We start from the raw sequence: 22783 nt of genomic DNA, 5'->3' as shown, positions 1-22783 counted from the left end.
CATTTCGGGACTAACACGTGTGGTTCAATTTTATTTCAATACTTCGCTTGCGCGTAGGGGTCTTTAGCATTGGGAGGAAACCGGAGGACCCGGAGAAAGCCCACGGGGTTCGACAGGCGACCCTACTCCTTGTCACGTACAACCGGGGAATCAAAACCACGCAAGTTGACTCAGTGACAGACCACCTTATGATACAGCGCGCACACGCTTACCATTCGCCCCCCCCCCCGCCTTTGCTGGGAACAAGACGTGTTAAGTACATAACAGGTTGTACACATTATAGCCTATGGTGGTATTTAAGAATATGCGGACGTTCGTACACTTCTGAAAAGCTTTGGGATTCGTGTTTAGTAATAAATAAACACAAAATAAATTGATCAGGCCTATTGCCCACATTGGTAGCCCGAGGCTTGAAGGTGTGGGAACCTTTCGCAACCAGCATCGGGATTTGGAAATTGAATTTAAAAAGAGTTTATTTGAGAGTTGTTAAGGTACCCAAGCGCATTAATAATTAGCCATTATTTCGTCTCATTATTATAAACTGTTTGATCTCTCATTGTAATGACGGATACTGAATCTTATTCAAGTTTGTTAAATAAGAGGGTTGTTGATAATACCTTCACCGCTATAAATATTATATTCAAGGGAGAGACGGTGAGCCTATGGTATACTAACTGATATTAGAAACCGAGTGCTTTCATTCTGATGTCTCTATTTAGCGTATGACAATCTTACCAAGTCATAAAAAATGACGCAAATTCAAGATTAGAAAGGGCCCCAAACTATGTGATAACATTAAGGTATTTAGTGGCCCACGAGCCTACCATACTCGTAGACTTATTCTATGCCCAACCCTGCCTGTTATGTATCTTATATGTTCCTATATTTTGTACTAGTTAATAGTTTCTTATGGATGAGGTACGTAAGAGAGAGGGGGCGAATGGTTAAGTGCCGTGATTTCGATTCCCCGCTTGGGCAATTAGTTGCAATATTAGATAACTACTGTCGTTTTTCCAAGGGGCATATGTCTACAAACAACCTGACATCAACTCCCCGATGTGACAAGGTGCTTCGAAATTAATAACTCAGACTATATTCTATAATATCATAAAAGTAACATTTATTAGATGGACCGACCCTCCTCATGTTATATTATAATCGGGATATACTGACACCTACATAATATACATTATACATGTATGTGTTATGTTTAAAGATGGGTTCCCGCGTACAAACTGGGTGATTTAATGGTATATATGGACTAAAAACATATTCAAACTAATTAATTTGTCATAATTATGCTTCAAATCCTTCTCAACCATTGTAATTGCGAAGGAATGCCCTGCTATTAAAATTCGATCAAACCAGGTCATGGAAGTCAGAGGAGAATTCATTGCATACATAAGACGATGTTGTCTTTAATCGCTTACTATTTATTACAAATATCGAATCCTAATTAAATTCTCGGATTATCCACTACCCGCGTCTTTTTTCTTTCATTTTTATCTCAGAAAGTGTTGTACGTCTAACTCTTCATAGCGTTTATCAACTTGTACATCAAGCGCTCAATGTTGACGTGTGACCTTTGACATCACGCGTGCAGAAATTCTTAATCGTCGGGCTGTTGATAAGGGGAAACCTTACATTTTTGTCCTGTATACACTCCATGAGTGTTCTTCGGGGAATCCAGTATTTTTCTAGTAAGATTGGATATCTCTTCTTCCATGTATACCAAAATTGCCATACTTTTATTGGAAATAACCACCAGATAAATACTTTTCTGGGAACCCATCTTTAATTACCGATTTGATAACTGGCCCTGCCATTTGACAATGTATATATTACCATGTGTTATATCGTAAGATAACGATAACATTAATGCATTAATGGCCTAAACGGAATAGATACAGGTCAGCTATACAATAACATCTATATTATGTAAGATCTACCCCCCCCCCCTTCTTGCTTGATTGTTATTTATTATAATACCCTACAGTTTAGTGAGAGATAGAATTGCAGAAGACGAGAGTGAGAGAGAGAGAGAGAGAGGGGGTTTAACGTCCACTCGACACAAAATAGGTCATTTCGGGACTAACACATGATTCAATTTTATTTCAATAATTTCAATAGGGGTCTTTAGTGCGTGCTTACCGTTAGGCCACCCCCTACACACGTATCAGCCTTTACAGCCATTCTTGAACTATCTCGACCGTGCTCTATCAAAGGTACGGCTGGGAGGTCACAACTTAATTCCGATTTGCTCTTATCGGGCCGGAACTTTCTGGATTGTGAACCGTGGTTGTGCCAAAAATCACATTTTTTACTTGCGGATCCTCTCTAGGCGCAGCAATTTTATCTTATTTTCAAAATCATTCAAATAAAATAAAACAAAGTACGAACAATCCAAACCATTAGACAAAATTCGAAGTCCTAAAAAAGCGGTATAGGCAAAATAGTGTAATCAGACAAAATAGTGTAATCAGCATATGGACTGTTCACCGTGTACAAAATACACGACAGACAGTGGTAACAGGTGTCCGGAAGAGTAAGCTTACCCTGCCTGGCGCCACACCCGCCATAGCTGCATCCAAACTATTAAGCGAAATCTCGGTAAAATAGCGTGATTGGCCAATGGACTAAGTGATTATGTAGAATTCATACTACATCGTTAACACTGTTTATCACGTGCATTTTGGATTATTCAGTGATAGAACATCATCGATAAATCGATAAGTGAAATTAAAATGTCTGACTAATCGTTTATTTGTTTTACGAGTGCCTGTATATAATCGGCTTCGTAGGAATAGAGAAACAAATCAGCAAGCAAAAGTGCACAGTTGGTGCCCATGGGGATACCTACCACTTGCTAATTTCCCCTCCAAATTCAACAAAGATATTATCAATTAAAAAATCCAACATCTGAATTATCTTGTTGGCGGTGAATTTATTTTTAGAATCACTACAGTTGCGCCATAATTATAAATTATGGTCGAGTCAGAATTTCCTGAAAATCGGACCGAAACTTCCCGTCAAATGGCCGCTCCCCTATACGCAAATAGTGTGAAAGTATGTAATACCAAGGTTGTAACAATTTTTATCCGATTTCGATGAAACTTAAAACGAGTGTTGGGGGAGTTCAAGTTGGTACGCATCGGACCTTCCGTTCTAGAGTTATGCTAAATGCCTTTTACGGACAATGTGAAATATGAATGAAGTTTGTGGACCTCCCAGAGGCGACAATTTTTGCCCCATTCATGAGATAAAAATTAAACTATGTGTCGAGGATCAAAGTTCTTGGATGAGTTTCACTTTGGTACGTATGAGACCTTCCATTGTAGAGCTTTAGCCCCTGCAATAGAATGTTAGAAAAACTCTATCCCGTCGTGTTTTAATTAGCCAATCTGTCATAGATACGACGGAAAAGAGATGGAATGAAATATTCGACTGCTCAGTAAAGTTAACTAATCGCAATCCTCGCCAATGGGGGCTCTTTACCCAGGGATCTGTATAGAGCATAGCAGGTTTTTTTTCCAATCTGATTAAAATACAGATCTATATTTCGTTTCATTTTTATACGTCCGCATTCATAATGTGGACGTATTATGCCTTCTCCCGTGTGTGTGTGTGTGTGTGTGTCTGTGGGTCGCCTACAGGACGCAATTCTTACTCGATTTCCTTCAAAATGTGTATACTTATTCCTTACACCCTAAGGTGCATGTCCGATGCCCAGGGGCAGCGCCACGCCCATTTCTGGTATTTGTTTGTTTGTCGTCTACAGGCCGCATTTCTTAACGTATCATCTCGAAAGTTTGCATACTTATTCTTTGTACCCCAAGAAACATCCCTATCGTTTGGGGTGCATGCCCAACCCCCAGGGGCAGAGCCACCCCCATTTTCCTTCTGTGTGTCGCCCACAGGCCACAATTCTTAATCGATCGTCTTGAAATTTTTTTATATGAATTCCTTATACACTAATTTTTCCCTTTAGCGCCCAAAGGCCACAATTCTGAATGGATTATCTTGGACCTTGGAATACCTATTCCTTATACCCTAAGAACGGCAACTATTGATGTTGTCATTTCAATAACAGGATGGTACCTATTTATATTGTTTCCATATCCAACCCCCACGGGCAGAGCCACGCCCATTTTTTGTATTTATCGTCTACAGGCTGCACTCTGAATGGATCATCTTGGAACTTTGCACATTTTTTGCTTATACCGTAAAGACAGCAACTATTTATTTTGATGCTTGCCCCGACCTCCTGGAGCAGTGTCACACCCACTTTTTTTGTTAGTATTTTGTCTGTAAATTTGGCAAAACAAACCCAACGCCTAGCCTTCTTTGCCTCTGATCATATTACAGCCATTTCATATTTCATTCTCTTCATTTTAAAAAGTACCATATCAATCAAAGCTGGAATGTGGAAGTATATTGCAGCGTTAGCGATGCTCTCGTTTTATACTTTCGATGGCCTACACTGCATGAAGATCTGACAAGTTTTTCTGAAAGATCGCGTAAGGGGTCGTACGAGCGGATTTTGGCCCTATGACGTCAGACATTGATTAATCAATCAGCGTTGACGTTTACCCACAGTTCCGTGCATGGCACGCCAATAAGTCGCCGTAACAGGTAGTTTTATTGGCTAATACCTCACGCCATCCAGAACGCATATTATAACAACTCTTCCAGATCCTAGTGTAGTACAGACAAAAAGAACGAAATTTTAAACTATAAAAAACGAAACGAAATAGGATCTGTATTTTAATCAGAATGAGTTTTTTCTTTTGAAAGTCTACGTTTTACTTCTAGAAGTCTCACGTCTATGTTAAAATCAGGTCTCTTCCTGTTACGTCACTGTATCTAACTGAATAGTTACAGGTACTTGCGTGCAATAGCCTGGAGATAAGGGTACTTGCGGCCAAATTATTAGGGGCCAAAGCCCCCCCCCCCTAGCCCCCCTCCTCCGGGCCTGGAATGTTGTTTAGCGTCCACTCGACATATACGTCCCCCACAAATCGTAGAAAAGTTGACCTGAAATAAGATATTGATTACCGAAGATAAAATGTGTGAAATTATAGTATGTGTTTGTTAGACTTACTTAATAGGTGGGTCTTAATGATAAGAAAAACATATAAATATTTTGTCCGAGATGTTTTCAGTATTGTTTGTAATAGCTAATCCTGCAATATGTTGAAATTTGTTGTTGTCTGTACCGCGATTGCCTTCGTGGCCGTAAGTATTTTTAAGTGGCATAATAAAAGGCATGGATTCGAACTGTTAATTAATTTGTAAACTCGGTCGGTTAACAGTTTGCAATCTTTGCATGGTGTGTCCTTGATATGCTCATGTTCTAAAGCTGGTTCTGTCGGCCGTCTTATCTCATGGGCACGCCGGACAACTGCTCGGGACCCCACTAGTATAGTGGCCACATGCTAATCTATGTATGTTCTGACTTGCTGTTGTTCAAACGTTTGTGTTGATTAATCTTTACTGTACAGCATGCGTGTTAATGTTTAAACAATGATTTTGCTGGAATTTCCAATAGAATAAATATCTGTTTAATGGCATCAAACATATTTGCAATTTCATTCCCGTGAGTGGTTGCGTAGGTAGGGATCCCAAGCGCACTGATTCAACCGAGGGCCTATAATGCTGTTCAGATGGCCCTGTGTTTGGTTGTGGAATGTTGATGATAAACAACCATGTTGTTATATTGCCACATTGGTAATATAATAAATTTTACATTGGTCTTCAGCTGGTACTGACGATTCTATGGTATGCTTGGTAATATAAATAAACTTCGAATGGTTCTTCAGTTCTCAAATATCGCGGCAAGTCATTATAGACAGTATGAAATTATGTTCTTTGGGAGCTAGCAACTAATTTCTTGGAAACAAAGTGTTGACAATGCCCTGTATAATTCAGTATTTAAAGTATATAAACAATAAGATACATTAAGTTAAAACACGGAATTTAGAGTTGGAACATTAAAAAGATATTAAACAGGATTTAACTGTGCCGTTTACTTGCAAGATTAACCCATTTTATATTAGAATAATTTCAAGATGTTGATACAATGTATGAATTATGATATTATGCTATTAGTAATTCTTTGTTTCCAGGCCCAAACAACCGACAGTCCAACCACCATCGCTAACACTGACAGTCCAACCACCATGGCTAAACCAGACACTTCATTCATTTTCATCAGCATGGCTAACACAGACAGTCCAACCACTATGGCCCAAACAGACAGTCCAACCACTATGGCCCAAACAGACAGTCCAACCACCATGGCTCAAACAGACAGTCCAACCACCATGGCCCAAACAGACAGTCCAACCACCATGGCTCAAACAGACAGTCCAACCACAATGGCTATGACTGACGGACCAGTTGATCACACCAAGCATCCTCATCCTACTCATGCACCACATGTTGATGAGACGTTCCACTTCTTCAATGACAAAACCAATGTAAGTATAGTAAGAATATATATGAAACGTGATCAGTTTTTCGTTTTACCCGCTCAGGAACAGTTGAAGTTGATACTAATTTTATCCATACAGCGACAATTTAGCCCCCTATTAGGTGTAGTTTATCAGAATACAAGAACGCTGATCTTTCTTAAATGTTTCATTATCTTGCTCAACACTGTTCTGATCGAGACCCAAGAAGTGTACATATTATGTTGTGCCGATTAATATCCGACGACGGGGTTTGAGGTATAATAGCCACCAGCGATTGATATTAGGAGAATCACGAACCTCAGGTAAAGTAAGCAAAACGCAAAGGCCCCCTTCATGAGACAAGGTTAGGAATGATCCAAAAGGTAATTCTCCTCAAGTATCCGCAGGGTAATTATATGTAGGTACACGTGTTTGATTGAGAAAGGTGTTACAACTCGCTACACCTTAGATAAGTTACAACCAAGCATAAGCGAGAATACATTCAGCGATTGATTATCTACCCTTATAAAAACAAATGCGAAATGAAAACCGTTTCATTACCGACACCTCGAAAAGTAGTCGTCCCAACGTATTAGAATAGTTGACCCACTTGAGTTACTTGACACCCCTTTATCGGTTGTATCATTTCCACCAGTCTGTCTTCCAGTTGACTTAGACGACTTAGGTGATCGTGTGGTATAACTTAAGGTAGAAGAGATATGTCTGTTCTGTGCTGACGCATTGACGATCGTGCAGCGACAAGGCAATGATACTCTTGACCATAGAATCTCTTGGCGGTTCAAGGATCTTAATTTCCGGAACTGGACCAAGATCTATATCTGCAATGTCTTTCTCCTCTCTACTGGTAGTTGATCTCGGATTTGACGACTGCTCAACTGTTCTGACATAAGGACCAGAGGTTCTGTCATGTTGACTTCTGATGTGCCTCAGAAGATTGCCCCAATTAATACGATTCTTGAAAGATAAAGGGATTATGTGAACAAATTCACCAAGATATGTCCTCTGTTTGCTGATTCGACTACTTCGATTCCTAATTTCAGGACTCCGAGTCGTGTTATCACCTGAAAGAATACTTGTTTCAGACGTCTCTATACTAACTGTGTGGGGGTGGAGAATCTGTTTCTAGCTCAGAAAGAACTTTTGTGTGGTTATGAAATACAAATAAGTTTAGTGGGCAACTATCCCTGTAGTTGAAGCTTAGATGACAAATGCCTCATCTACTTAAAAAATCAAAATAAAAAATGCCATCATGAGCCATTCTAATTATTTCTGGTTTAACTGTATCAGAAATAACAACTTTTTTGCAAGACCATTACTAGCTGGTAAGAACATTCCACTGTGACCAAAGCTTTTTGCCTGTTAGAGAAAGTGGGGAAATATATTTCCATAAAGGTCTGTTATTCTCTTTATAATACCTCTTCATTACAGAATTGTTACCTTGTTGTTCATTTTGTTCTCTAGACCTCTTTTGGCTCAAAATATCCTGTGTTGATTCTGTTCATCCACACTGACTTATGGTGTTATCGTGAGCATTATACCGCCGTCTTTTACTCTTCTATAATCCTTGGATAAATGTCCAAGTATAAGTTCTCTAATAATAAACATAACAGAATTGTAATGATTTCTGAAGAATTTCAGACAAAACGAATATTAATAATTATAACAAAAGTGAAACATATACATGTTATGCATATTTAACATCATTGGAATTATACACATTATTTACACATTTATTTATATATCTATTAGATGCATAAGATCATTCAATAAATGGACACAAAAATGATTATCTACCAAAATAAAAACAAATGCGAAACGAAGGTTGTTTCACATACATACAGTTTTCTGTTGTGTATGATTTAATAATGTGGTTATGTTTTGCTATTTTGCAGTTTACATTTTGCTAGATCAACTTAAAACTTGTATTTCAGAACAAAATGGCGATCAGAACTAAGACAGCTTGCTACATCTTCACTCTGACCGCTGATCAACAAAAAGCTCTCGCAACTCCAGCTGGTATTCAAGCCACCGAGGTATTTTATATAGCATACTATTATCATAAATATTTCTTAATTCCCAAGGAAATACTATGTATTGTAAATTACAACAGAATAAGAACATTTTTGTTTTTCTATCAAACTATTTAAAAAAAACCGAAGGATAATAAATTGGCATCCTATTGGTTTCGATGCCAATCTATAGCGAAATCAATAAAAATGTCGACTTGGCAACTGTTAAATTAGACGTCTTCCCATTGCCAGTATATCAAAATTAAACACATAGACGTCAATCTCTTTAAGAGAAAAAGATTGTGGTCTATCTAGGCATGTACGATAATTATATGAGACTATGGTTTTTTGATTATTGATTTAAATAGAAAAATCCTGCTAGACATGATGTGACGTAAAAATTACAGAAATTTAGTTGAAATCTAATTATATTACCTGTTGTTTTCAGATTGCCTTGATTGGTATGATCTCTACTGGAACACAAACCCCACTGACACACAAGCATCTGCACCATGACGTTTCTAAACACTGTGGTCATGATAATGTTATTGCTATTAGTCAATAAAATGTTCTCTATTATGTTTTAAATATTTATTATCCAATTAATCAAGGACAGTGTTAAAGTCTTCTTTCAGCCAAATGTGACTGAATCAGGCTAAGTTAACGATATTGTACTCTTGACCAGAATGTCCCGATGTCAGGTTCCCTCTTCTCTAGGGTAGCGTATGTCTAGTCATACAACTCATATCGGGATTCTAATCCGTGTGCAAGGCGCACTAGTCTCGAACATTAATAACGTTCCAGGAACGGTTGGGGAGGTTCGGGGATTTCCACAATGGCAGCGTTATTTAAATGAGTATTTTGAGCAATCCTAACCCTATAGAACCCTTTTTAAGAAGACTAAACTTGGATGAGGTTTAACGTCACAAACCAGGTTATTTCGGGACTAACATATGTGGTTCAATTTTATTTCAATAATTCGCTTGCGCGTATGGGCCTTTAGCAGTGGGAGGAAACCGCGCCAGCTGACTTAATGTAATGATACAACGCGCACGCGCTAATTATTCGGCCATCCACCCCCGCCTTAAATGGCTAGGGTTAGTATTCCCCACAATACTCATTTATTATAAAATGGCCATTGTAAACTCAGGAAATTCCTCAACCTCCACAACCGGCCTACATTAGCATTACCCTTATTTGTTGCCGACGAGACATTATCGAGGTTTCGTACAACAATATCCCCATCGGCTTCATATTTACATCTGCATTGGCAGAGAAAGTTCATCCAGATTTTTCGGCGTGGTTCCCTCCTTGTCAGTGATGCAGTAAAAGAGGGCCTGACAAGGACAGCTGTCTAGTCGTTCGGATGGGACGAAGTTCCGAGGTGACGTGTACACATTGGCGTGCATGTACAAGATCCCTTGACAGTTGGAATTCGACATAGAGTGGGCCGTAGTGCCGCTGTCCGGGCAAATTTACTCACATAGCACACTGTATGGCGTATGCCCGTCTTCATTAGCCCAGTTCGGAGCAGAACAGTAGGACCTTTAGAGGGACCGCAAGCTAAAAAAAACATTTTTCGTACAATCAAGGGCTATAATTCAGGAAGTTAAGATCCAATATGCGCGAATATCGACAAGTTACATCAAAATCAGATGAAAATTGTGATTTTTCGTACAATCAGGGGCCATAATCTATATTTTTAAGTTTCGTCTAAACCGAATAAAAATTGGGACCTCTAGAGGGTCCACAACAAATTGGGGACGGACAGGGGCGATGGCAATATACTTTCACATGAAAATGTGGGCGTATAAAAAGGCGCATTCATTGAAAGTTTGTCGGTAGTGATTGTCGGACACATAGCTCGCGAGGACAATTATTAGTTGGGCTCTTTATTTACCCCAAAGTAATGGTTATTCGTCGATTATGCAAATCGTCAAGAAATAATACCATTGAATTCATCAAAGGATAAGTACAGACCACCTCCGTTTAAAAAAAACCGGGGGCATTCGTCGATAGATTGTAGCGCATACACACAGCTCACGAGGACAATTAGACGAGGACAATTACTCCAAACTGATGATTATTCGTTGGTGATGCAAATCGTCAAGAAATAATGTTTGGTATGCACAGGTCTTAACTATTGACTGCCGATCAGGTATTTTTACCAACCAGACCAATATCCGGACCCTACTGTCTGACACGGTGTTATGTCACACGGATTCTTTCCCTAAAATATTGTGCATCACACATTTAACCTGGAATTATTTACCCTTTCAGACATGAAGACCACAGGGGAAAAACTGGTGATGTTCGATTACTTCCCCTGATTTTACCCCTTGGTCCCTTCTTTCTTCTCCATAAATATTGTATGGAACAACTGGACATGCCACTCTCTACAGAGGGTTTTTTGAAAGGCATAAAAGGTAAAAAACTGGCGATGTCCAAACCATGGTCAGTCAAATCAAATGCCCAACGTACACCATAGCAAAGCTATGGGAGTGTGCACCAGCTTAATTAATATAATGTTCTCACTAAATGCATGATTCTTCATAGAAACTTGCAATATTTTAAAAAAAAACTCTTCCGGACTGAAGAAATGAGTGTTCAAACTGGAAATTTCCATTTAATCAAAAGTCAGAAAACGTGACATCGCCAGTTTTTCCCCTGGAGTCTTCGCGTGTATTGGGAAGCCTCTTCTGTCTCACTAGCAGTGTATTACTTTGGCCGAAGCGTCTTACTCTTTCCGTAATGACGATCTACCTCGTACACGACACCCACGTAAGTACTGCATACATCACTGCAAGGGTTCTTTTATATGCACGCCGATAACGAAAGCGATAACGATAATCTGTCTATTGTATTATCTGTTCTCTTGGGAAATTAAAGAAAAGTCATAATAAAAAAAAACCAACATCCAGGATGTCAACTCTATTTGAGACTTATACTTATATACGCCCTACCCCCTCCCCATTCCATTTTACTATCACCACAAACAGTGGAAAAGAGGACCTGAAATGACTAAACCTCAGATAACATGTGTAAAATAGTGGTAAGTGTTTGATACTGCTGTTTATAAACGCCCCCCACTCGATTTTACGATCACAAATCGAGGAATAGCTGACCATGAAATGATTTAACGTTTCTATATTTAACGTATTGATAAGCCCCAGATAAAATGTGTGAATTATAGTATGTATTCGTTGAATTTACGTAAATACTGGGCCTTGGAGATAAGAAAACCATATAAATAATTTGCTCAAGACATCTTTCCGTATTCATTCTGTAATAACTAATCCAGCAACATGTTGAAATTAGCTATTGTCTGTGCCGCTATAGCCTTCGTGGCTGTAAGTATTTTTTATGTAGATTAAGACATGAATTCGAACGTTTAATTAGTTTGTAAACATGGCCTGCTTAACACAGTACATTTAGGATACGTTCTTAAAAACTAATGGTAGGTTGTCACGATTGCTACGATTGAAATCGTGGTTTTAATCGTGGAGTAATGGTGGTCTGCTCATATATTGAGGTCAGTCGTAGCAATCGTGTTGATCATATCGAACCGTATCCGAACGTATCTGCACGTACCAGATCGTGGACTCAATTGGGACAATCCTCTCGTAACGTACCGCATGACAGTGGGAACCCAGCATTAGCAAACTGGGGAAAAGCGAATGTACAAGGCTTTAAAATTGTCCAAGATATACATGAATTGAACTAAAATGGGGTTAACCATCGTACTGTCCTGCTCCGACTAGGCTAATAAAGACTAACTACTAACAAAGTATAATCACGCCGGAAAATCCCGACGAACTTTCTCAGTCAACACCGGGATCGAACCCGCGACCTACAGGCCGTCATGGCCACCTCTATAATATAAGAAACGTTTTAGGAAATATTGATAGTTGATCCGGGCACATGTGGAAAATGATCTGCGGTTTGCCATAATAAGAGTGTACAATCCTGACTGCCCTGGGTAAACTCTTATTTTATGAACAATTGATAAGTTAGGGTTCAAACACAGCTAAATATAAAATTAAATGGATTAACAGCGTTTATTTTATACTGTGGTTTACTTACAAGATTTACAGATTTTAATATTAGAATAAAACTGTTATAAACAATTTCAAGATGTTGATAGCATGTGTGAATTATGATAATATAATATTAGTAACTGTTTCTTTCTAGACTCAATCAACAGATGGTCCAACTCCTCATCCTCATCCCGATCCTCATTCTCACCCAACTCCGCATCCTCATCCCGATCCTCATTCTCACCCAACTCCTCATCCTGATCCTCATTCTCACCCAACTCCTCATCCTCATCCTGATCCTCATTCTCACCCAACTCCCCACCCTCATGAAACTCATCCACCTCATGTTGATGAAACTTTCCACTTCTTTAACGATAAAGACAATGTGAGTAGTATATTTTTTTTTCAAAAAAGGCAAAGGCTAGTCTAACTTTTCAGGAACAACGGATACCTATCACAGGTGTGGCAAACATGCGCACGAAGAAGAGGGTGTCTAATCGAATCAACCGTGATTTTATCGAACTTTTCGTTTTTGTTAAATGAAATGGAGTTTAGCGTTCTACTTTCCGCAACAATCGGGCTGATCAGGATTGAGATATGGGTGCGGGAAGTAATACCCAGACAGCTGCATGTCTGCCTACCCTGTCAAGTGTTCTTTTTATGTACATGTACATAGATTGATCTAGGTTCTTCGTCCCATTCAAACGACGAGACATCTTTCTTTCCAGGTCCTCCTATTCCATGGGAAATAAAAAAAAAACGTTCTTAACCAACACCGGGATTGAACCTGGGACCCCATGGTTACTAAGCCACCGTGACTCCTTTTATTAGATATATTTTGTTTATATGAAAGAACATTGTTATTTCTAGAATGTTTTATTATCTTGGATATTGGGAGTCTAAGACATGCAGTTTTTGCTTAAATCAGTTCTACTCAGACCTGAGAAATGCACATAAATAACAATTTCTGCTATAATATATGCTTGAATAATTTGGTTGTAGAATATTTATGTTTTATTATTATGTTGGCGTTTACATTTGTCAAACATTCTTAAAACTAATATTTTAGAACAAAATGGCGATCAAGACAAAGACAGCTTGCTACATCTTTACTTTGACTGCTGATCAACAACAAGCTCTCCTAACTCCAGATGGTATTCAAGCCACCGAGGTATTTTCCATAGCATTAATATTATTACCAATATTCCTAAATTGGGTACAGAAAACGTCCCCTGTCATCCTTTAAGGAAGTGTTATGTATGGAAAATCATAGCATTTTCTGTCACATTATTATCAGAAACGAAATAGGCAGATCTTACTATACTAATTCTATTGGTGTTAGTCGCCAATGTCATCTGTAGTGAAAACAATAAAATATCGACTTGACAGCTGTTTAATTAAGAGGGTTGCATTCCAAAGTCAAATTTGTTTCCATGGAAACGAAAAATATAAATCCCAGAAATTCCTAAATAGCAAAAGGTACAACTACTGTAATGGGTTAATGCGTGTACAAAGTTTCAAAAGATATCTTAAACCGTTAATGAGACATGGTCCGGAAACGAAATCGGGCCTGACGGACGGGTAACCCCATTTCAATATCCCCCCCCCCCCGCCCCGCCCCCTCCCCTCGTTCGGCGCGGGATTATAAAAGTTAAAATCCAGCTTAACCTGATAATGCGATGTAAAAGGTACAGAAAGTTCTTTGGAATCTAATTATATTACCTATTATTTTCAGCTTGCCTTGATTGGTCAGATCTCTACTGGAACACAAACCCCACTGACACATCAAGATATGCATGCAATCTAATTATATTACCTATTATTTTCAGCTTGCCTTGGTTGGTAAGATCTCTACTGGAACACAAACTCCACTGACACCTCAAGATATGCATACAGATATTGCTCATCATTGTGGACACGATAATGTCTTTGCTGTTAGTCAATAAAATATTATTAATTTTATTGGAAATGATTTAAGCATTTATTATGCAATAAAAGGTGCTTTATGTAAGAGCTAAGTCTGCCTTCTGCTGGTGTTTTTTTTTCTGCTGCTTCAATTAGTTTATAACGCTTTAATTATAAGGCATTTGTTCACATGACAAGCCCATAATCAAATCTCTAGGTCATCCGACGGTCGTGATAGTCAATGGATTAGAACAGCCGTGCCATTTATTAATTTAACGTTAAAATGGATACCCGAGATTTTATTATCGTTGCAATGGTACTCAACAATCGATACTATCTTGTCAATCCTTCAAATACCCATAACTCGGTCAGTATAATGAAAATGGACTGAAAGGTGCGATTTTATAACATACCTGTAATGTTAAAAAGTCTTCTTCCGACTGAACCACAAATTGGCTCGAACTATATTTGGAATAACATGAACATCATAGCTAATGTTGGGTCGCGGTGCTCTAAGACTAGAATGTCCTCGGGTTTTTATCACATTGTGTACTAAGACAAAACTGGATAATTACCGGTATATTAAGTCTCTCTCGTGTATAAGTTGCTATTGCATTATGCGAGAACTAGACTTGCATATTACCATTAGTTTTTCCGGCTTCAAATGTTATATAACTTATTATTTATAAGCTTGTTTAAATGACATGCCAATATCAACTCCTTAGACCATCGGATGGATTATATTGAGTGGATTAGATAATGCCCATCATATCTGCGTGAAATCTCTTCCGCTTTTAGTAACCAATGTCCAGTACTCAGGCAGTAGTGACTACCTAACTCGTAAACGACTTGGGGATGGGACTACAAATGTTGCCCCCCCCCCCCACACACACCGTTTATGAAAACTGCTGTATACGTCACTGCAATGGTTCTTGTACATGTGCTGCAATGTGTATACGGTGGACCTCGATTTTCTGTCCCACCTCAGAACTGGATTTCCAAATTAAAGCTATGATACCACAAACGGATGAGGGGCATTGGTTCGCTAAACTGGAGGTCCCGTGTTCGATCCCGGAGTTGGCCGAGAATGCTGATCTGGATTTTCCGGCGTGGGTTCCCCTATGAGTGTCGCAGGACGGGGGTGGGGGTGCTGACAATCCACAGCGTATAGTCGTACGGATGGGACAAAAAAAAAACCGAATTACCGTCTACAAATTGACGTGCACATAAAATATTCCCTGGCAGATGGAATTCGATATAAGAGTAGGCCATAGCGGCCGCTGTTCAGGCAAAATTTCCCTTATAGCACAGTGCATGGTGTATGTCCGTCTTCATTATCCCAGTCGGAGCAGAACAGTAGGCCGTTACCCCATTTCATTTCATTTCTTTCGGATGGAAACATAAAAAAACAATACTAGGATGTGGCTTATATATATAGTCAGCTATATAATGAAAAAGGTTATGACATTAGATAAACTGTTGACCATGTTCCGGAGTATTGGTATTGTAAACCTTGTACGAGGCATTATTGCTTTAGCAATTCCCCAAGTAAGCTTATTTTACTTTGTTTTATCACTATTTATCAGAAGCGGGCATAGTTTCTTTACGCGCGATGTAATTTTTGTGCTTTAAATGCAATGGGTTTTAATCCAGAAAATATTAGATACATCTTGAAAAATTCCAGACATACTCAGCGGTATATTGTAACACTATGCAGTGCTATGCGTCGCTGGTTAAATGTCGAAAGTACACGGGAAACCACCCCACATCCGACGTGTGACGCATACTCTTTTCTGCTACATATATTAACAGCCTTGTGGTCGTCTAGTATTGTCTCTGGTTATATTTGTAATTCTCTTCGTAGGATTCCTTTTCACGTTGTGTATTTTCTTTTAAATCTCCGCCGCTAACACGTTTGTCTATCGGGTACAACAATGCTGCAGTTCGTTTCTACAGTTTATATAAAGCCTGGATTACATAGGTTACAGGCATGTCTTTCTCTCCTATCCCTAACCCACTCTTCTACAAATCAATGGGGTTTACTGAATCCAGATGGTAGCCTCAACGGTCTATGCTCTCTAAGAATCTAAATGGTGTCTACCCGATAGCGCACATTCTATTTGTTATATACGCTCAGATTCACAGCTATTAATTATTCCATTGGCTAAATTATGATGTAATTAATCATGTGATTGGTCACCTTTGCCAAATATGGAATGGTAACTTCCCTATCCTTAGTGATAAACAAGATATTCTGGTTTCACCTAGAATCGGCTATGTTTATCAATTACAACTTGTTTTATTTGTCAACCTATCTCTCATTCAATTCGAGTGCGTGAGATATAAATACCATGTCTATGAATATGGTACCAATAAGGACATAATTATCAATATAATGCTATTATTATTTAAAGGTAAAAATTCTACAATAGTTTTCACTTCTCCCCTTCTTAAGATTTTTTGCCCGGTATTAGGTAAAAGATCCCTTGAAACCTTTACAACGACCATACCAACATCTTTAGGGTTATATAAGCATTCACGCGTTGCACAAATCTCGCTATCGATATTATTAACTATAACTCAAACTAAACCAAATTTGTTAATCGGTTAACGTCTTGGAATATGAACGGGCTTACAATTCATTTAGAAAAACATAAAATACCACCAAAATGGCTGTTTTGTGAGTGGTCATTATGACACTTAGTCTATAATGATTGTTTCTTGGGTGCAAATCTAAAAATTCAGATTATTAATGAAACAAACTAATATAAATAGCCCAGCAGTTAGCAGTTTGTGTGAAATATAAATATGGCTTACCTTGACCCGATTATATAAGATAAGATGACGATATAAAAGAACCCACCGATTATTTATCGCTACTTCATTTTAGTCAATGTATCCAACCATGTTGAAATTAATAGTAGCTTGTGCCGTTATTGCGTTCGTTGCTGTAAGTATACATATATACGTTCTAGCATTCTGTTGTTATATACACACTATTGGTAATGGAAAGTAAATTTCAGCCCAAATTGGTCCAAAATATTAAAAGTTATTGCTATCTAAAGTTATCATTATTTTCTATTAGCGTCTGGCTTATAATCTACTGGATAAATTCCGGTGTATTTGATCAAGGGCCCGTGAGAGGGTCGGGGGGGGGGGGGGGCAGCTGGGACACTTGTCCAGGGCCCGGGGGTATAAATTAATAACTAGATAGTAAAGTAGAACATCGATGGCTTTTGTCGACAAATGATGCGTGATTCCTCACTAATATGTCAGGGAGAAGCTAATTATCCGTTCGGTCTGGCATTGAAAATGCTTGTCACGTACTGTTAATTTTGATAAGGGTATTGAGGAGTTCCGTTTGAAACCAGTTCAACACGTTTTGGGGTATTGAAAAAAATAAACTAATAGTTTATGTGATGGTCACGGTTTTTGCTTTTAAATTTTATTTGCCTGCTTAAAATATCCTGTAAAAATCGTGTACATTTGATTATTATTACATCAGTAGTACATATATTATTATTTGGTATGTCATATTATGTTGTTGTGTTTAGTCTCAGTTCCTGTGTTTTAGCGAAGTGACTTCCAGTTACCCCAGATATACGTCAAAATGACGCTAGAGACCTTGTATCTTTCAAAAAATATGGAACCCGGACCCACCCCATCGCCCGCCCCTTGTCGAGTTGTTTCATTCAGCTTGGGCAGCCATTTTAATTCTAGTGTTGCTACTTATTACTATCAGGTCAAAAACAAGGTTCCGTTTTCAAATCAATTTTTTTTTTCAGGCCCAAACAGACGTCCCCACTACTCAACACGCACACCACAACAGCCATGCACCACATTCACGTGCTACCCATCAGACTGATGTTCCTCATTCATCTAAATCTCCTCATGTATCTAAAGCTCCACATGGAGAGAATTTCCACTTCTTTCACGATGAAATGCTTGTAAGTATATATAATATTAATTTAAAACAAAAACCCAACAAAACATACACTATGTTTAGTGTTTTGCTTAGTACACAGATTGTATGCAATTCGCCCTCTCCTACTGCCGGAAGTATTAAATCAGTTGTGTGACCTTAAAATATACTATTCAAAAAAAGTAGGGGATATTTGATTTTGGGGGCATAATACTAAACTATGCAAATGACTACGAAAAAAGTCACTATAGAACCTAACAGAAGAAACATTTCCAGTTACATGTGACGCCCAAACGCACCAATAGCTACCGCATAGTGCAGGTGATGCTTGGGATCATCATGGGGGTCCAACCCAAGATTTGCACAACTCTGACTTTGAATGTTACAGTCATTGTGGCATTGAATTCCAGGGTGGAAACGTCAGTTTAATTGTTGTAGTGACCAGAAAACAAATTTTGATATGCGTCGGCTTACCCAAAATGAAAGGTTACGTGCCCTTGGCATGCTACAGATCGGCACAACACAGGCGGTTGTGGCGCGGACGATGAATGTTTCTCAGTCTGTCATAAGCAGGCTATGGTCCAGATACCGTGATACACAATCTGTACAGGACAGACCACGCTCGGGTCGACCAAGGGCGACAACTCAAGCCCAGGATCGATTTATCCGTACCTTGGCCTTGAGAAATCGTGTCATCACAGCAAATTAGATCAGCGCTCGTCTTCAAACAGACACTGGTGTGAGAGTGAGTGGCCAGACGATTCGGAATCGACTGCATAGGGGTCACCTTCGCGCCCGACGTCCTCGCGTGATCTCTTGTTTGAGAGATCATCACATTCAGGCAAGACGTCGTTGGTGTAGGGATCGTCAACACTGGGATAATCGACGCTGGAGCAATGTGATGTTTTCAGATGAGTCAAGGTTCACTATTGATTTTTTGGACAGACGTAGGAGGGTGTGGCGTCGTCGAAACGAGCGCTTCCAAGACGTTAACGTCATCAGACATGATCGATTTGGGGGTGGTTCTGTTATGGTGTGGGGAGGCATCACTGTTGCTGGAAGGACGGCTTTACATGTTGTTGCAGGGCGTGTTACAGGCCAGTACTACCGGGACAACATCTTGGCAGTCCATGTTGTGCCGTTCGCACGACGTCATGGCCGCCGTTTCATCTTCCAGGATGACAACGCAAGATGTCACAGGGCCAGGATCGTTACAGGTTACCTCCAACAACAGAACATCACCACATTACCTTGGCCAGCACTGAGTCCCGACCTCTCCCCCATCGAGCATGTCTGGGACATGCTTGGACAGAGGTTACGTCAACGTCAACAACGTCTTTCCAATGTCCAAGAACTTGCTGCTGCGTTGCAACAGGAATGGGACAATCTGGACCAAAATGACCTTAGACGTCTCATTAGGAGTATGCCACGTCGGATCAATGCTTGTTTGGCAAACAGAGGAGGATTTACCCGTTACTGACTTGGTTGTGATGCTGTGGTAACTTTGCTGTTTGACCCCGGGTATCATTTTACCCTTATAATGGTCAGTCTGTGCCTTACTTAGTCTAACGATCATTTGGAATAAATCGATGAATGTGAACTTCATTTCATTTTGTCATTTGTTTCTTCGTCAGTTTCATTAGGTTACTTTAATAACACTTAAAAATCAAATATCCCCTACTTTTTTTGAATAGTATATATATACGACATAACTAAATGATAAGACCCCGTTAAATCGAAAATATGGCATTCACCTGACAAGGACAGTTGTCTAGTCGTTTGAATGGCACAAAAAAAGAGGTCCCGTGTATACATTGGCAGTTGGAATTCGATTTAAGAGTAGGCAATAGTGCCGCTGCCCGGGCAAACTTGAACACTGTATGGTGTATGGCCGTCTTCATTATCCCAGCCGGGGCAGACCAGTAGGACGTTAAACCCCATTTCAGTTCATTTCACTTATTTGACCCCAGGCTTGTACACAACACGGATTATGGTTACTCGCCTAGCCTTGTGGGTATTTTATGGATACTCCGGGTTGCTTCCACCTCTAAAGATCCCTATGCTGAAACCAATTATCGAAATATACAATAATGCAAGTAACTATGTGGCCAAGTTAGTTGTATCAGTTTTATTAAACAGGCATTATGCAAGAGCTAAATCTGATTATTGCAAGTCTTAATTTAGGCTTCAGATGTTATAGAAATTATAAATTAGATCTTTATTTAAACAACAAGACCAAAATCAACTCTGTAGACCCACGGATGGCTCGGCAACAGCTCGGATTTAAATAGGATTTCACTAATTGATTAAATCAAATAAGGGATAACCTGATGAAAATACGTCAGTTGGATCGAGGCTAAATGATAGAGTGTATTTAGCGAGGCCGCTGTAAAGCGTTTCGGTATGCCATTGAAAACTTTACTTGATAATCGAGATATGTAGGTGGAGTTAACGCCTGTCAATCAAACGATCAGCGAAGGTGAAGACACATTTCTAGGCAAATATTACAACGATGATAACTATGTTCAGAATAAAGTAATTTGACTGAATTTTTCAATATATTCTTCTTTCATCATCTACTGTTTAACTGTTATAGCAATAATGGCCAACTCTCTATAAAAATCTCCCATAATGTATCTTTAATTGTTATATATTCCATTTCTCATTTCAAATAAAATACATTTTGACACCATAATTACTTGTACTTACATCCATCGCCTCTTGATAAGATTCGTTATGATTTCTTGGTCAATATTTTTCAGAGCAAATTGGTCATCCGGACATCAACAGAATGTTTTGTCTTCTCTCTGACAGATGCCCAACAGATGGCTGTCAAAACCCCCACTGGTCTTAGAGCTACAGAGGTAATTATGTTTCCATTATTCAGAAGTCAATATTTTCCTTTTTACATATTACATCCACACAATCCAGTATATGGATTGATGCTATTTCAGGCCTGGAACCCCCTCTCCAAATTTCACAATCAAAGTTGTTGAACTAATCCACACAATCCAATATATTTTAGAGTTGTAATTCAGCCTGGTGTGGCACTTTGACTATTAGTGGAGCATTATATTTCCATTTGCATGGGAGCTGCGGTAAATAGGTGAATAAAGGGCCATCTCGCAAACCAGGAGGTCTCAGAGATTTTCAAGTATATATAAAAGTTGAGGAACGCTTGACGGTTGGAATTCGAAATAAGGGTAAGACACAGCGCCGCTGTCGAGGTAATATTTCCCTCATAGCACACTGTATGGTGTGTGCCCAAATTCAATAGTCCGGTCGGTTCAGAAACTAGGACGATTGTGCACGCCATTTCATTTATTTTTGTATGGTACTATGGAGTCAGACATCCTAACGAAAAAGATCAGTATTCATTGATTTAACAAATTATGATAATTAAAAGGTAACTATTGATTTGAAATGTTAAGACCTTTATTAAACTTTATATTCAGCATGCATGGGGATGCAAATACCTGGGTTAGTCATGAAATAAACTAGTTTGTTTGTCAACATCTAACATGATAATTTTTATTGCTATCTTGTAGGTTGCCTTGGTCGCTATGATTGGTACTGCCACTCAAACAGCCATCCAACCAAGTGATCTCAGTAAACATGCTGCCAAACATTGCCAAAATCACCAATCATTTGCTCTTTCTCAATAATCATATACGTTAATAATTATAAATATTATATCTTACTTATGTATGACTTGAGTCATGTTGAGACCGACATATTGTAATCTAAAGGAGATACTTTATTCCTTTAAAACGTCTTAAACATACATTATGCAAGAGCTAAATCTGCCTATGAACTATTAATTAGACATTTATTAAATTGTCTGCGATATCACCTCGGTGGAAGCGGACGTTAAGTACAGCTATTTCACACACATTAATTAACTTATCCAAACCATAATCAACTCTCGATGCCATCTTATGTGTGGGATTTTCACTGGGTTTGAATCCGATCTGCTGCTGAACGCTCAGTAATGATTAAATCCAAAAATGGATAATCGAGACAATGTTTTTCAGATCTTGGGGGTGTAGTGGATATTGGCCTCATCAATTTGTAACGTAGCCAAAATGTCATCGGTAACATCTCCCGTGGCGTAAAGAAATGTACATACCTGTTCTTTAGTTGGTTTCAGCCGTGCCATCAAATCCTTTCGGTAGTGGTAGTTGACAGTGGCGGCGAACAACTGCCTCGTCGGCCAGGCCTTGTTCAACACCTTCAGACATGATTCAGGTGGATTCCCGTCCATGCCACCATTTTGTATTCATTTTTAGGGTCTAAGATTAACACCCTTTCATTTCTAGTTACTAAATGGAGTTGCTCCCCTTAGAACATAATGCCACAATGACCAGTGACGTAATTCATTCAAACAGAATCATCTCTTAGCGGTTAAAGCTGAGAAATCAGTTATACCAATGCCGT

The 22783-nt window shown here is 39.0% G+C and overlaps 3 long non-coding RNA genes across 3 annotated transcripts; all 3 read left to right on the top strand.

Annotated features, from left to right (window-relative positions):
- Nucleotides 1-5175: 5175 nt before the first annotated feature.
- LOC126821290 (uncharacterized) lies at nt 5176-9012 on the top strand. Its single transcript, XR_007680395.1, has 4 exons — nt 5176-5235; nt 6126-6479; nt 8405-8506; nt 8931-9012. It is a non-coding gene; the product is annotated as an uncharacterized LOC126821290 (long non-coding RNA).
- Nucleotides 9013-11769: 2757 nt separating this feature from the next.
- Nucleotides 11770-14537, top strand: LOC126821057 (uncharacterized). Its single transcript, XR_007680241.1, has 4 exons — nt 11770-11832; nt 12674-12904; nt 13589-13690; nt 14349-14537. It is a non-coding gene; the product is annotated as an uncharacterized LOC126821057 (long non-coding RNA).
- Nucleotides 14538-17288: 2751 nt separating this feature from the next.
- LOC126820917 (uncharacterized) lies at nt 17289-22020 on the top strand. The gene is made up of 4 exons (XR_007680197.2): nt 17289-17374; nt 18210-18371; nt 21109-21210; nt 21895-22020. It is a non-coding gene; the product is annotated as an uncharacterized LOC126820917 (long non-coding RNA).
- Nucleotides 22021-22783: the final 763 nt, after the last annotated feature.

This window comes from Patella vulgata, chromosome 5, assembly GCF_932274485.2.
Source record: "Patella vulgata chromosome 5, xgPatVulg1.2, whole genome shotgun sequence".
Classification (NCBI taxonomy): domain Eukaryota; kingdom Metazoa; phylum Mollusca; class Gastropoda; family Patellidae; genus Patella; species Patella vulgata.
This window is presented reverse-complemented; position numbering and strand designations above follow the sequence as displayed.